This window comes from Rhinoraja longicauda, chromosome 5 (assembly GCF_053455715.1).
Source record: "Rhinoraja longicauda isolate Sanriku21f chromosome 5, sRhiLon1.1, whole genome shotgun sequence".
NCBI classification, from domain to species: Eukaryota; Metazoa; Chordata; class Chondrichthyes; order Rajiformes; family Arhynchobatidae; genus Rhinoraja; species Rhinoraja longicauda.
In genome coordinates, this window is record NC_135957.1 from 16,035,580 (window position 1) to 16,050,825 (window position 15,246).

General features: G+C 41.4%; 1 protein-coding gene across 13 annotated transcripts in view; it reads left to right on the forward strand.

Annotated features, from left to right (window-relative positions):
* LOC144593435 (regulating synaptic membrane exocytosis protein 1-like) overlaps positions 1 to 15,246 on the forward strand; it is a 338,785-nt gene that overhangs the window by 36,583 nt on the left and 286,956 nt on the right. The window lies entirely within an intron of this gene.

Consider the following 15,246-nt stretch of genomic DNA (forward strand, 5'->3'; position numbering starts at 1 on the left):
TGACTTACAAACTTACCAGCACGGTGGCGCAGCGGCAGACCTGCTGCCCCACAGCGTTTGCAGCTCCAGAGACCCGGGCTAGACCCTGATCATGGGCGTTGTCTGCATGGTATTTGTACTTTCTCTCTGTGACTGGGTGCATTTTCTCCGAGATCTTCGGTTTCCTTCCACACTCCAAAGACGCACAGGTTTGTAGGCCAATTGGCTTGGTTATGAAAGTAAAACTGTCCCTAGTGTTTGTAGGATAGTGTTAGTGTGTGGGGATCGCTGGTCACTGTGGACTCAGTCGGCCGAAGGGCCTGTTTCCACACTGTATCTCTAAACTACACTAAACCAGTGTTGTTATCTGCCTCCCTGTCTAAGTAGTGCTTTTATCTCCTGCTTTAACAGGTTGTGTTAAAACAAAACCCTGCTCCAGGTTTACTTTTATTGTGTGTGTGTTATGGTATCCATCACGGTGCCATTTCCTGTGAATATCTGCACCTTTCGCTCCAAAAGTAATTCTGGGCTCTGAGCCAGTTTGGGCGTGCCTGTATTTTCTGTCCTCTCCCCGGTTATCTCTCCCCCTCCCCTCATTTCTCCCACACCCCTACTCATCTCCTCCTCCGTCCCCCCACTCTGCCCCCTGCCTCACTTCTGCAAAGGTGTTGTGATTTCTTCCAGGATCCCGCCCTGTTACATTAAGAGTTGCTGTATGTACTGTTTACAGAACAGATGGGAACGCTAACAAATCATTTGCCATTATCATCTGCTGTTCTCATTTTTAGAAAGTACTTCCAAAGCAAAATGTATTCTTTGTTTAGCAATTTTTGATCTGATGCCGTTGTTCCTCCTGATTGTAGATTTTAATAGAAATACATCAACGCTGAACTTTGTCAACACTTCACCTGAGCTGTTACTCTCATCCAGTTTGAACAGAAATAGATTATTGCCGCCAGTCCAAGAAGGGTCCCCAGCCGAAACGTCACCTATCCACACCATCCAGAAATGCTGCCTGACCCACTGATCCACTCCAGCACTCTGCGAAACGTCACCCCTCCATGCACTCCAGAGATGCCGCCTGACCCGCTGAGTCACTCCAGCACTCTGTGAAACGCCACCCATCCACCTCCTCCAGAGGCTGCCAGTCCCGCTGAGCCACCCCAGCACTCTGTGAAACGCCACCCATCCATGCTCTCCAGAGATGCTGCACGAGCCGCTGAGCTACTCCAGCACTCTGTGAAACGTCACCTATCCATGTTCTCTAGAGATGCTGCCTGACCCACTGAGTTACTCCAGCACTCTGTGAAACGTCACCTAACCATGTTCTCCAGAGATGCTGCCTGACCTACTGAGTTACTCCAGCACCCTGTGAAACGTCACCGATCCATGTTCTCCAGAGATGCTGCATGACCCGCTGAGTCACTCCAGCACTTTGTGAAACATCACCTGTCCATGTTTATACATGGTCCCCCCATTTTTGGGCACAATAATGTTTGGGACACAGGGCTTCACAGGTATTTGTAATTGCTCAGGTGTGTTTAATTGCCTCCTTAATGCAGGTATGAGAGAGCTCTCAGCACCTAGTCTTTCCTCCACTCTTTCCATCACCTTTGGAAACTTTTATTGCTGTTTATCAACATGAAGACCAAAGTTGTGCCAATGAAATTTGCCTTTACTTACAAATGAAGCCAAAGATACAATGTATTATAACGTATGTTTTTCTTACGTAACGTGCGTCGTTGTGTCCACGTAGACAACTGTTACACAAAATGTATTTGTGTATTCTGATGCCACTTTCGGAACCTTGCCATCAATATGCTATCTTTCCTTATATTGTTTGTTGATACTATGTTAGTCATGAACCCAATAAAGTGCTTGTCAACTTTGTTGAAGGAATTTGAAATTTGACCCCCTTTGTCACATTATTGTGTGCCAGTTTTGTATATCTTAATCTCTTGCAGGGGAGGGGGATGTGGGGGGTCTGACTGATGCCTGGGTTAAGGAGGGATGGAGTGGGTGAGAGGGGGGGAGGGGGGGGGTTGAGGGGTTGAGGGGGATGGAGTGGGTGAGTGGGGGGGGGAGTGGGGAGGGTGGGAGGGAGGAGGGGGAGGGGGGTATCGAGTGGGGGGGTAGGGAGGGGGTGGAGGCAGGGGGGGAAGGGGGTAGGAGAGAGAGGAGGGGGGAGGGGAAGGGGTGGGGGAGAGGGGGAGGGGAGGGGGAGAGGAGGGGGGAGGGGGGAGGAGAGGGTGCTGCACCAATGCAGAAGAGGTTTGGGCCTAACGGGTCCATTTGGTCTAGTAATTAGTTAAAATCAGCTTATGGTCTAGTAATGAGTTAAAATCAATTATTCTGGTTCATTCAGAATAATTTGTAAAACATAGGTCAACATATGGATATATTTGATATTAAACTTGAATATTCCTCATGGAAGTAATTGGTTATTTGAAAATGTGTCCCAAAGTATATTTTCATGTGAGTGAGTTTATTCTTCTTCTGTTAAAACAATCAATAGTTTCTGAGTTATTTGTAATTGCGTAGAGAGCACTTGGAAAGAAAGCTCAATTTAAAAGATTGCATTACCTCTGAACAGATATTGAGAAAGTTGGATTTCTGCTTATTTGTTGAGAGTCATGATAACTTCAGATAATAAAAACCTGCTTAATGTTTTTTTAATTTATGTTGTAGTACCTAAACATAAACATTTATACTGGTTTGGATAGATACTGTACCATGTTATTAATTTGCCTTGAAGTACAGAGACATTCTAATCAAAGCATCTTTAAAAAAAATTACAGTCTTAGCATCTTGCAATTAATTGCGTAGGCAGGAAGGAATGCCTCGCCCTAATTATCATAATTATTAGTTTTCTTCACCCATTATTTACACATGAATGTGCAACCGTGTACAATACTGCTTACCAGATGGGGAAGCATTGTCATGTTTTGCTTAATGCTGCTCAAGGAGTTTAGCAATGATCATGAAGACAGGCTAAACTGGAAATCAGCAGGGTTTATCAGTGGTTAAAGTGCTGTAGATAATATTTTAAGTTCAATGAAAATGCGTAAAACATAGCAGCTTGTATTGATCATCTTCAGTCAATGCTGGCATTTATCCCCAGCTTGAGAACGTAACCAGAATCAATATTTAATCACTCACTTTCGAGATTTCTCAACTCATTTACTTTAAGCATTGTCTAAAATGTGTTAATAGCCACTAATTCCACAGTCTTGCAACTCTTAAAAAATGCTCCTCCCACCTTGGCGTTAAGTCTTTCTCATTTAATGTGTTCCCTTACTTTTGACCCCACATCATCTGACCACTGAATATATATTTTTGGCATTTAATACCATTTATAATTTAAGCCATTCCATAATTTTTGCCTGTCTAAAATATATATTAAAAAGTGTTTATTTAATCAGACAATAGAACTTGCATTGTATCCTTGTAGAAGCTTCAATGTTCTTTGCATAGTATGGACCCCTGTACTGTATAGAATATTAATAATTTCCTACTCCCCATTTTTGTGCATAGCATGACAAATGTTTCTCCTTTGAATATTTATTAATTTTCTCTTTTTGGAAGTTCTATAAAATGGTTTCCATCACCCTTTAGGACATTTTGTTTCAAATTGAAACAATTGGCTGCATAGTCTTTTCAATATTTTTGCTACTTCAAAGATTTGTATGCATGCCCCATCGGATTTCTCTATGCATGCAGCAACATATTGACTTGTTCTTTCTCCCAAAAAATGTGGCTGTCTGTTTAAATTCCCTTTGTTCTGAGTCTACTTGTTTTAGTCCTCCAAATTGTTTGTTATGTTGTTGAGTTTGGTGGTCATCTGTAGATGTTGAGGCTGGACTTTGTATCTCTAAATACAACTCATTGGTTCAAATGCCCTACCATTCACTGTGAAGATCGGGGTGAGACTGGTCCTTGATTATGCTGGTGGCCATGCCGAGGTAGTGTGAAGTGTAGATGGAATCAGTGGAAGGGAGGTCGGCTTATGTGATAATCTGGGCTACATCCACAACTCTCTGCAATTTCTTGAGGTCTTAGATGGAGCTGTTCCCAAGATAGATGGGAAGATAGATGGGATGGTGAAGAATTCTTTTGACACTTTGGACTTCATCAGTCAGGGAACTGAGTGTAGAGGTTGGGACCAAAGATAGACACAAAATGCTAGACTAATTCAGCACTTGGAGTATTGTGTTCAGTTTTGGTCACCTTGCTGTAGGGAAGCTTCCATTAAGCTAGAAAGAGTGCAGGGAAGATTTATGAAGATGTTATCTGGACTGGAGGGCCTGAGCTATAGGGAGAGATTGGGCAGTCCAGGACTTTATTCCTAGGAGCACAGGAGACTGAAGGGTGATCTTATAAGATCATGGGAGAATGATAGGGTGAAAGCACTAGGAGAATCAAAAACTAGAGAGCATAGGTTTTCGGTGAGAGTGGAAAGACTATGTGAACCTGAGGAGTACCTTTTCAGACAGAGGGCGGTGGATATATTGTATGAGCTGCCAGATGAAGTGGTTGAGGTCAATATACAATAACAACATTTAAGAGTTTTGGACAGATAAGGTGAAAAGGTTCTGAGGCAAATGGGCTAGGTAGAGGCAGATAGGACTAGCTTGGATGGAGCATCTTGGTTGGCCAAAGGACGAGTTAGGCCAAAGGTCTTGTTTCCGTGCTGTGTGACTCTTTCCTTAGAAGGCTAAGGAAATTTGGCATGTCTCCAACGAATCTTACCAATTTCTATCAATGCACCATGGAAAGTATCCTGTTGGGATCCATCATTACTTGGTATGACAGCTGTTCTGCACAAAACTACAAGATATTGTGGGTATTGGACCACAGCCCAGTCTATCTGCAAATGACCCTACCCCCAGCCTTCATGTCCATTACTAGTAAATTCTTAATGTTATTTGCACAGTACATAATTATAAAGTTCCATTGCACTGAGCACATTGCAAGGATCCTGCATCATTTTGGATCAATTATGCGTTGTGTCCAGGTCTTGCACACACTGTAATACACAGACTCTTCCCATAAAATGAGTGAAAATTGAAATGGAAGGATACTCCATAGGACATGCTTATCCTGATCCCTTTTTCCAACAGCCTTAAATTTATTTTGTTTTGGCCAGACATGAAATCATTTTTGCCAATGCTGGATATTGTTCATTGTTAGATATTTTGCATTACCTTATTTTTGTTTTGGATGATGGGTATATGGAATGAGCTGCCAGAGGAAGTATTTGAGGCAGGTATACTAACATTTAAAAGACATTTGGTCAGGTATATTAATTAGAAAGGTTCAATGGAGTATAGGTCAAACATGGGAAAATGGGACTTGCTTAGATGGGGAATGTTAGTAAGCATTGTTGAGATGGACCAAATAGCCTGATTCTATGGAGTATGATTCTATGCCTTCTACAGTTCTTTTGGTGAAGATTCTTCTGCAGTGGTGTTGGGGGCAAATATTTTGCATTGTTTCTCTATTTTAGTTATTTCCTCTACTTTTGTTTTGGAATTTCATTTTATGTCTTCCTGCAAAGTTTGTCATTATTGTAATGGGTACTGAAAGGCAAGCAGCTGGAAGAACTCAGCAGGTCAGGCAGCATCTGAGAAGGAAAAAGAGTCAATGTTTTGGGTTGGGACCCTTCTCCTGGACTGAAAGAGAAGTATAGCTGGTTAACAGAGGAGAGGTATAGCCAGTTAACAATGCAATATAGATTCCCACACTGACCAGACTGTCCTCTGCCTCCTCCACTGCCAGGATGAGGCAGAACAGAGGGATATAGTTGAGCAGGAGATGAGAAGGTCAGAAAGAGGAATGGGTGTGTAGTGGGGGTGGAGGGGGGAATCCAGTGGGAAGAGTATGTGGGTGATGAGTAGATGGGGGGGGGGGGGGGAGGGGTGCGTTGAAAGGGAGGGAAAAGAAACAGGGGGAGGGGGGATAGGGGACTGGAGGTATAGTGGGAAACAGGGTGGGGCTGAGAGGGCCAGGTAGATGTGAAGGGAGAAAAGGGAAAGGGACAGGTATGGGAAGGAAGATTGTAATGTTCACTCACCTATATTACACCACCTATATTATTCTACCTATATAGAGCGATGGAGCATGGAAACAAGCCCTTAAGCCCAAATTGGCAATTCTGGGCTTGTCTAATCTCCCTGCAATTGGTGCCAATCTCCCCAAACCCTTCCCATTCAATTTTGTTTTAAATGATTAGTATCTCATATACAAGACACATATAAAACAATATTGGTAACTTGCAGATAGTTGTGACAATGATGTGATTATAACAAGATTAACAAAAATCAGAATGGGTCCTGCATATTTCTGTTTGGGAAAGATGGAAAAAGGAAGAAAGGAAACGAGAGGGTGCAACATATTTATGAAGAACTACATTGCTGTGAGAGGTTGTGGTCAAATTATCAAGGACAAAATCCATTTGGTTTGAATGAAGAAACAATAGAGATGCAATTACACTGCAGGAAACATGTTCCCAATGTTGGGGGAGTCCAGAACCAGGGGCCACAGTTTAAGAATAAGGGGTAGGCCATTTAGAACGGAGATGAGGAAAATCTTTTTCAGTCAGAGACTTGTAAATCTGTGGAATTCTCTGCCTCAGAAGGCAGTGGAGGCCAATTTTCTGGATGCTTTTAAGAGAGAGCTAGATAGAGCTCTTAAAGATAGTGGAGTCAGGGGGTATGGGGAGAAGGCAGGAACGGGGTACTGATTGTGAATGATCAGCCATGATCACATTGAGTGGCGGTGCTGGCTCGAAGGGCCGAACGGCCTACTCCTGCACCTATTGTCTATTGTCTATTGACTTTGCTGTCAACTTGTGGGGGATATTGAGAAGCAAATTTGCAGTGGAACTGGGGAAAATATCTCAGAATACTATTTATGGGGCACTTGAACAACACAAGTATAGATGGGGTAATACTTTAAGGGGAATAAAGAAGAATGATTTTGTGAAATGCTTTAGGAGAATGTATTTGATCAGAATGCTTCTGTTCTAATGTCAGCAGCCATTGCTGGCTTAGTCTTGGGAAATGAGCTGAACAAACTGATACTCAGTAGAGGAACATGTAGAACGTAGCAGTCATCATTATTCCTTGCATAAAAAGACTGGGATAAGCTACAAGTAAGGATATTAACCATTCAAAGGTAAAAATAGTCAGCAGGGAAAAGGCCATTTTCAATGGGATAAGAACAGATTTGACTCAGGTAAATGGTAATCTCAGTTTTGATAATGGCAGGTCTTTTAAATGGAGGTGTTTCAGCTATAGGTAACATTCCCCTGAGGTTAAGGGTAAGGAAGTTAAAACCAGATTTCCATGGATGACCAAAAAATAGCAAAAAAAAAAAAAAAAGAATACTTGCACACGAGATTGTGAATGCAATTGAAAACAAAGCTGATGATAGAGTTAAAAGATTATTTAAAAGCCTTAATTGTATCTGCTTCTGCAGCTTCAATGGTAGTTTGTTCTAAATATGCACTACCCTCTGAGTGAAAATGTTGTCCTTGAGGTCCATCTTAAATCTCTGCCTCACATATTATGACCCACATCCCTCCATTCCCTACATTTTCGTGTGCCCATCTGAAAGCTTCCCAATCACAACTATAGTACATGCTTCCACTAACACTTCTGGCACCACTTTTAGGTACCTACCAATCTATGTAACAACATATTTTTCTCTCAGGTCTCCCATTAGCCTCCAATGCTGCAGGGAAAACAATGCAAGTTTGTATAACCTCTCCTTATACTGTAGCTAATACCTTCTAATCCAGGCAAAATCCTGGTTAACTACTTCTGCACCATCTACAAAGCCTTCATAACTTCCTGTCATTGGGTGACCAATACTCCAAATGTGTATTCACCAAGGTATTGTAAAGTATAGTTTAGTTAAAAGATATAGCATGATAATATGGGGAGAGCTGTAGAATTTAAATGGATTATACTATAGTCCCTCCAAAAGCAAGGAAGTAGAAGAACACGTATGTGAAATATTCACCTCTCCCAGTGTACTTCTTTTGAGGCTTAATTGTCCTAATCTCTACCTTCCTATGACTCCTTCCATTTTCTGACTTACAACCTCCTATTTTCTTTATGTTCTCTCCTACATCCACAATAAACCTCAAAAGACTAATTTGATACCAATTTAATACTTGATACAAATCTTTGCCTTTTCCCCCGATCAAACCTTGAATGTCTTTTGTTAACCAAGGTTCCTTATTCTTGCTATCTTTGCTTCTTACTCTGACAGGGACATTCTAACTCCAAACTCACTTTTAAAACCCTCACCTATTAGATTTACTTTCCCCTTTTAGCAGATGCGGCCAGGTCTTGTCTTACCCCATTGAAATCCGCCTTCCTCTAGTTTAGGACCATATCTCAAGCACCAACCTTAACTTTTTCCATAACTATCTTGAAGCATACTAGACTACAGTCACTGCATAAAGGATGCGCACACAAACGCTTTTCTCACTTGCCCATCTTCTTTTCCAAAGATAAGATCAAGTACAACCTTCCCTAATAGTAGTAGTACGATATCTTTTACAAATCAAAATCTTTTACGAATTCCATTCCTTAACACCTTGCACTAAAGAAATCCCAATCAATATTGAGAAACTTAAAAGAAACCTTTGCTACAACCTTTTTGCATTTATAGTGCACCCTTCTTTGACCTGCCTACATATCTGCTGCTCTAATTTCTGCTGACTGTTGGGAGACGTTGAAGAATCACTGGGTGTCCATCTATATACTAAAACGCTCGTTTGTTTGTTTGTTTGTTCCTGAACTACAGCCAAAACGGTACACAATAGCGCGACAATTTTAGGCCCACCTTACTCACCGTCATCCCTTTGGTGCTAATGGAAGAAGTTTAATTGAAATCGGTTATATTTTTAAAGTTATTCATATTTTAAAGTTTAAATCTATCTCCAAGGGAAGGAGAGGGGAGGGAGGGAGAGGTAGAGGAGGGAGGATATGGGGGGTTGAGGGGGATGGAGTGTGGGGGAGAGGAGAGGGTGCTACACCAATGCAGGAGAGGTTTGGACCCAACGGGTCCACTTGGTCTAGTCTGTTTTTAAAAGAGAGGCAACCTGCCTATTCAGTTTATCCTCGCTGCTCATTGATTGCAATCCAGGCAATATTTTTCTGCTTACTCGCCCTAGCCTTCATTTTTCCTTATATGGTAGTGTCCAGAATTGTATGCAGAGTCATAGACCTAGCATGGAAACAGGCCCTCCAGCCCACCTTATTAAAGCTGACCAAGTTGGGATTTTTGGCTAAGCCCATTTGCCTGTAAACTCTTCCTATCCATGTACCTATCCAAATGTCTTCTGAAAGTCGTAATGGTATCAGTTTCTAAACTTTCCAGATATGAACTACCCTTCGAGTGAAGAAGTTGTCCCTGAGGTCCCTCTTAAAATTTCCCCCTCTCACCTTAAGCCTATATCCTCTAGTTTTAGAATCCTGTACCCTGGTCATCCACGTCATAATCTTGTACACATCAATAAGGTTACCCCTTAACTTCCTATGCTCTAAAGAATAAAGTCCCAGCCTATCCAACCTTGCCCTATAATTCAAGCCTGCAAGTCCAAATAACATCCTGGTGAACCTTTTCAGCACCCTTTCTAACTTTCTGTAGCTGGGCGACCAGAACTGCAAATGTGCACCACCAACTTATACATCTGCATCATGATGTCCTAACCTTTGTACTTACTACTCCCAATGAAGGCAAGCATGTGAAATGCCTTCACCATCCTATCCCCCTGACTCTCCACTTTCTGGGACCATACACCTGTATTCCTAGATCATTCTGTTCTAACACTCTCTTGGGATCTACTATTTACTATGTAAATCCTGCCCTGGTTTGATACCAAAGTACATCACCTTGATTCAGACCGATGTCTGACTATTGTTTTGTGTGGTTCCAGCACAATCATTTTGTTTTTGTCTTCTGTTCCTTGTCTAACAAAGAAAAGCATCCTGCCTGTGTTTGAATTACCTTCTTGTTCTGTCTTTATTCCTTTATATACTCCAAAGACCCTCTCTTCCTCTACACCTGTTGATATTTTCCCTATTATTGTGTAGGCTTTCCTTGTTGCATTTCCCTAAAACCTTACCTCTCTAGATTATATTCCACCTGCCACTTTGCTGCTCAACTGACCAGACCATTTATATTTTAATATCTAAAACTTCCCTCTTCACTGTCAGCCACATGAATAACATTTATGTTATGTGCAACTTTCTTCATGTGGCATTTACATTTAGGTCTAAATTATTTGTTTTTATAAAGCCGTAGACAGAGTATTGAGCTCAGTGGAGTCCCACTGGTAAATGACCTTCCAGATGCAAAAACACCCCCCATCATTGCTTCCTGCACTGACTGAGCTGATTTTGGATCCGATTTGGTGCTCTCCCCTGGACTCTTACTTTCATGAGCAACCTGCCATTTGGGGCCTTGCTAAAATTTATGTTGACTACATCAAAAGCATTTCAATCATTAACTGTTCATGTTACTTTATCAAGAAATCAATCAAATTAGTCTGACGCAACCTTACCTTAAATCCTTGCTAATGGGTTTTGATTCATTTTGTGCATTTTCAAATAAAAGTTTACACTGTCTCTCAGCATTAATTCTAATTATTTGCCCACAGCTTGAGTTAATCCATTTGGTCTGTCATTTCTTGTTTCTTTTCTTTTTTTTAAACAAGGGTTCAAAGCAGTGCTCCAATCCCCTTGCATCGCTGAAAATGCATACAGGTTTTACTTCCCAGTAATTTTGTTCATGTCTTCGTAATCTAAATACAAAGTGTGAAAACTTTAACAACATCCTTAAGGAACAAGGACAGTTAGTAATAATCACATTCAAGAGTTCCATCTTGGTTTGACTGGAGTCTTGATACTCAATTAGTCACTTTTAAACATGTGTTTTGGCAGGTTTAAGACAGTCACATTACTACAAACCCATAGCTGCAATGAGACACATTGAAACTAATTAGCAGGCTTACTCAGATGGGTAAAACAAAAGGTGCTGGAGTAAATCAGTGGGTTAGGCAGCATCTCTGGAGGATATGGATAGATGATGTTTTGGGTTGGGACCTTTCTTCAGACTCCAGTTCACCTGAAGATGCCTGTTATGGAGCAGTTCAGTTATGAGGGAGACTGAAGAAACTAGGTCTGTTTTCCTTGGAGCAGAGGAGGTTAAAAGGGTACATGATTGAGGTATATAAAATTACGAGGGGTATAGATCGGGTAAAGGAGGAAACTTAACTATATCAAAGGTAGATAGAACAAGAGGAAATAGAAATAAGGTAAGGACTAAGAGATTTTGAGGGGATATGAGGGTGGCATTCTTCACTCAGAATGGCAAGTACTTGGTAGAAAATACAACTGCAGATGCTGGTTTAAATCAAAGGTGGACACAAAATGCTGGAGTAACTCAGCGGGTCAGGCAGCATCTCGGGAGAGAAGGAATGGGTGATGTTTCAGGTCGAGACCCTTCTTCAGACTGATGTCAGGGGAGTGGGCGGGACAAAGATGTCCCATTCCCTCCCCTGACATCAGTCTGAAGAAGGGTCTCGTCCCGAAACGTCACGCATTGTTCTCTCCTGAGATGCTGCCTGACCTGGCAAGTACTTGGAATGCACTGCCTGAGAGAGCGGTTGGGGCTAGGTTGCTAATGGTATTTGAGATATGTCTAGATGAGCATATTTGTCAGCAAGGTATAGAAGGCTATGGACCAAGTGAGAAGGGATGAATGTGGAAGGGTACTCACAGGTTTTCTGGATGTTAGGCAGAATGGCCTGTTCCTGCACTGCATGATTCTCTGACTCATTAGCTTGGAATTCTAAGGCACATTGCAAAGCGAGGCAAAATAAAGTTGCACAGAGGACCCGTGACATTTTCTCGCATGCTGCAGAAGAGTGATATATAAAAAAAATATTATGCACATGGCATACTAGGAGCTTTATGTTAAAAGCATTGTGAATCATGGACCTTCAGGCAATTTCAGACAACTTGAGTTACAAGAATAATCTTAAACTGTAGTGGAAATTTCTGTGGTAGGTTACAACAAGAACTATTGTTTTATCAGTAAATCAGGAGTTAAAACTAAAACTGAAGGAGGCACCATGTCTTTGGATGATATATATAGTTCCTTCCCCGGGGAGCACATGGGATGGTTTCTCTACACTGTAATGAAGGAAGACAGCCTGAGCTGGTAAGTTTATAGGTGACTATAAATTATTGCTGTGTAAGTTATGGCAGAAAGATTCAAAAGGGACTTGTGTGCAAGGGAATGGGATTCTGGGATACAGTGAAATAGGAGAGGGGGATGGGACCAATGGGATTAATCTCCTGATGGTGGGCATTTTAACATTTATATGGCTGCAGAACACTTTTGGATTTCCATTCATGTTAGTAGTTAATTTTTTCCCATTCCTCTTTAGTTCTCCTAATTTTAAAACTGAAAACATTCATTCATTTTGAGATAAACCAAAGCTCCATTGATTTTGATTCCCAGTAAACATTCTCCCAAGATGTACCTTGAGAATAATTTTGTATGCTCCAATTGGATCACTCATTCCTCCTAATTGAGAACAGGCTAGGCTGTTTAATATCTCTCCATATGCCAAAGTTTCCCATACAAGGAATCAGTTTGTTGAGCTTCATCCACATTTCAGATCCAGCAATTCGCAATAAACTGGACATCATGCAAGATTGGCACTCTATTCATTACCACAACCATCCAGACACTCCACCACTGGCAGAAAGGGTGCACGCTCTACAAAATACACTGCAGTCACACATCTTTGGCCATTTTGTGTCTGGCACTGATTATTTATCACTGGGTCTAAATTCAGAAGCTTCCTGCCAATCAACATTGAGTACTTTCATCAGAGAGTAACTCTTTTCCACCTTAAGAGCAATTAGCGATGGACAGTAAATGCCAGCTTTGGCATTGAATACACAGATTTTTTTAAATAAATAAATAAATGCAACAATGATGCTGTAAACCATTTGTTGAAATGTAGATACATTGGACATCTATACCAGTTTAGTGTTTCATGAAAAAAAACCTGTGCACGACTTGTATGTTTATTTATACTTATTTTTACCTGACTATACAATCATGTATCTTCAGGAATTCCTGATACCTACTGAAATTAATGTGCTCTGATTGTTATCTCCAAGGGAGATGCTCACTGCATACAAACACTGCTGCAAATCATTACATAGCTTTGAGAACAACTGTGGTGTTTCAATTACTTTTCAGACACAATAATTGAAATAGTTGCTGTGAAAAAGGGCAGTGTGAGCATAGTCGTCTTACTTGCTCTAAGATTCAGGAATCATCAAGAGTAGAGATGGAGAAGCAATGGGAGGAGATTGTCAACAGGAATGCCAGCGTGCTGCTCCTAAGATACGGCCTCATTATTGAAATAAGTTCAACACTTGCTGTGTTGATAAGAACAGTGAATTTATGAGGAAATTTAATTCACAAGAACTAGGTGTCATGCTTGCTCTAAGAGTAATAGAGTTGCAGCTTGAAGACAGGCTCTCCTATCCATCTCATCAATGCCAACTAATGTGTCTTCCTGAGGGAATCACATTTGTCTGCATTTGGCCCATGTTCCTCTAAATCTTTCCTATCTATGTACCTACCCAAATCCCTTGTAAACATTGTAATTGTACCCACCTTTGCCTTTACTTCTGGCAGCTCATTCTATTCACCCACCACCTTCAGTGCAGTGTGAAATCCCTACCCTTAAAGGTCCCCTTTAAATCTTTACCCACCTACCGTAAACCAATGCCCTCTATCTTTAGACTCCTGTACTCTGGGGAAAAAAAGACTGAATATCCATTTTATTTATGCCCCTCATGATTTTGTAAACCTCTATCAAGTCAACCGTCAGCCGCCTTTGCTCCAAGGAAAACAGTCTCAGCCTATCCAGTGCTTTATAACTCAAGCCGTTCAGTCTGAAGAAGGGTCTCGACCCGAAACGTGACCCATTCCTTCTCTCCTGAGATGCTGCCTGACCTGCTGAGTTACTCCTGCATTTTGTGATACCTTCGATTTGTACCAGTATCTGCAGTTATTTTCCTATACGATATTCCAGGTGTTGCCTCATCAATATCCTGTACAGGTGTAACATGGCGTCCTAATTGTTGTTCTCAGCGGCACCTCTGATGAAATTAAGCATGCCATAAACCACCTTTAGCACCTTGTCCGCCCCCTTTGCCATTTTCAGGGAACAATATATTTGTTCCCCTATACCCTATCTCAGTTCGACAACACTCCCTTACACCACGTCATTTAATGTGTTTCTCCTACCCTGGTCTAACTTCCCAAAATGCATAATTTTGTACTTTGCCGAGTTAAATTCCATCTGCCATTTCTTGGATCACTTTCCCAGCTGATCTAGACCCTGTTGTAACTATAGACAACATTCTTCACTGTCACATCATCAGTTTTTGTGTCATCTGCAAGCTTATTAATCATGCCATCTACAATCATCTCCAAATTCTTAGTATATATGTTTAGATTCCTTTGCAAATATCTCTAAGAAAAGGACATTGAGTTTTATATGAATCCTGCAATGTTATTGCCAATAAAGACATTTAAAAGATAGGTACATGGTATGTGGATAGGAATGGTTGAGAATGAAGTGGGCCAAAAGTGGGCAAATGGGACTAGCTTAGATGGGGCATCATGGTCAGCATTAACAATTTGGGTCAAAGGGTCTGTTTCCGTGCTGTACGGCTCCATGACTGACTCTATTAGCGTCTGGACTGGAAGCCATGTAATTGGACCAGTTTACTTTTAGACCTGTAGAATCAGCTCCACGACAGCAGCACGGAGTTAATCTACAGGCCTAAAGATAAACTTGCGGGAGATCCGGTGGGAAAAAAAGTGTTGAGGTGATGATGCAGCCTTGCGTAATGTCCAGGTACATTAAGATTGGATCTATTACCCAGCATGGTGGCATGTAAAGGTGAGGCAAATTTCCATGTGTAACTAAATTTGAAGAGAATGCCCCATGGTTCTTTTTGAGTGACGGAATCAAAGGGTTTAGTGAGGTTAAAAAATATTTGCATAATGTTTGGTGCTGATATCCTGTATTTACCTCGGAGTTGAAGCATAGTTAAAAAATGATGTTCACTGTGTCTTTGAATGGACTGAATCCATCATGTAATTCGGGGAGGAGGAGATCGTAAAGAACCCTGGGAATGTTTTTACTGAGAG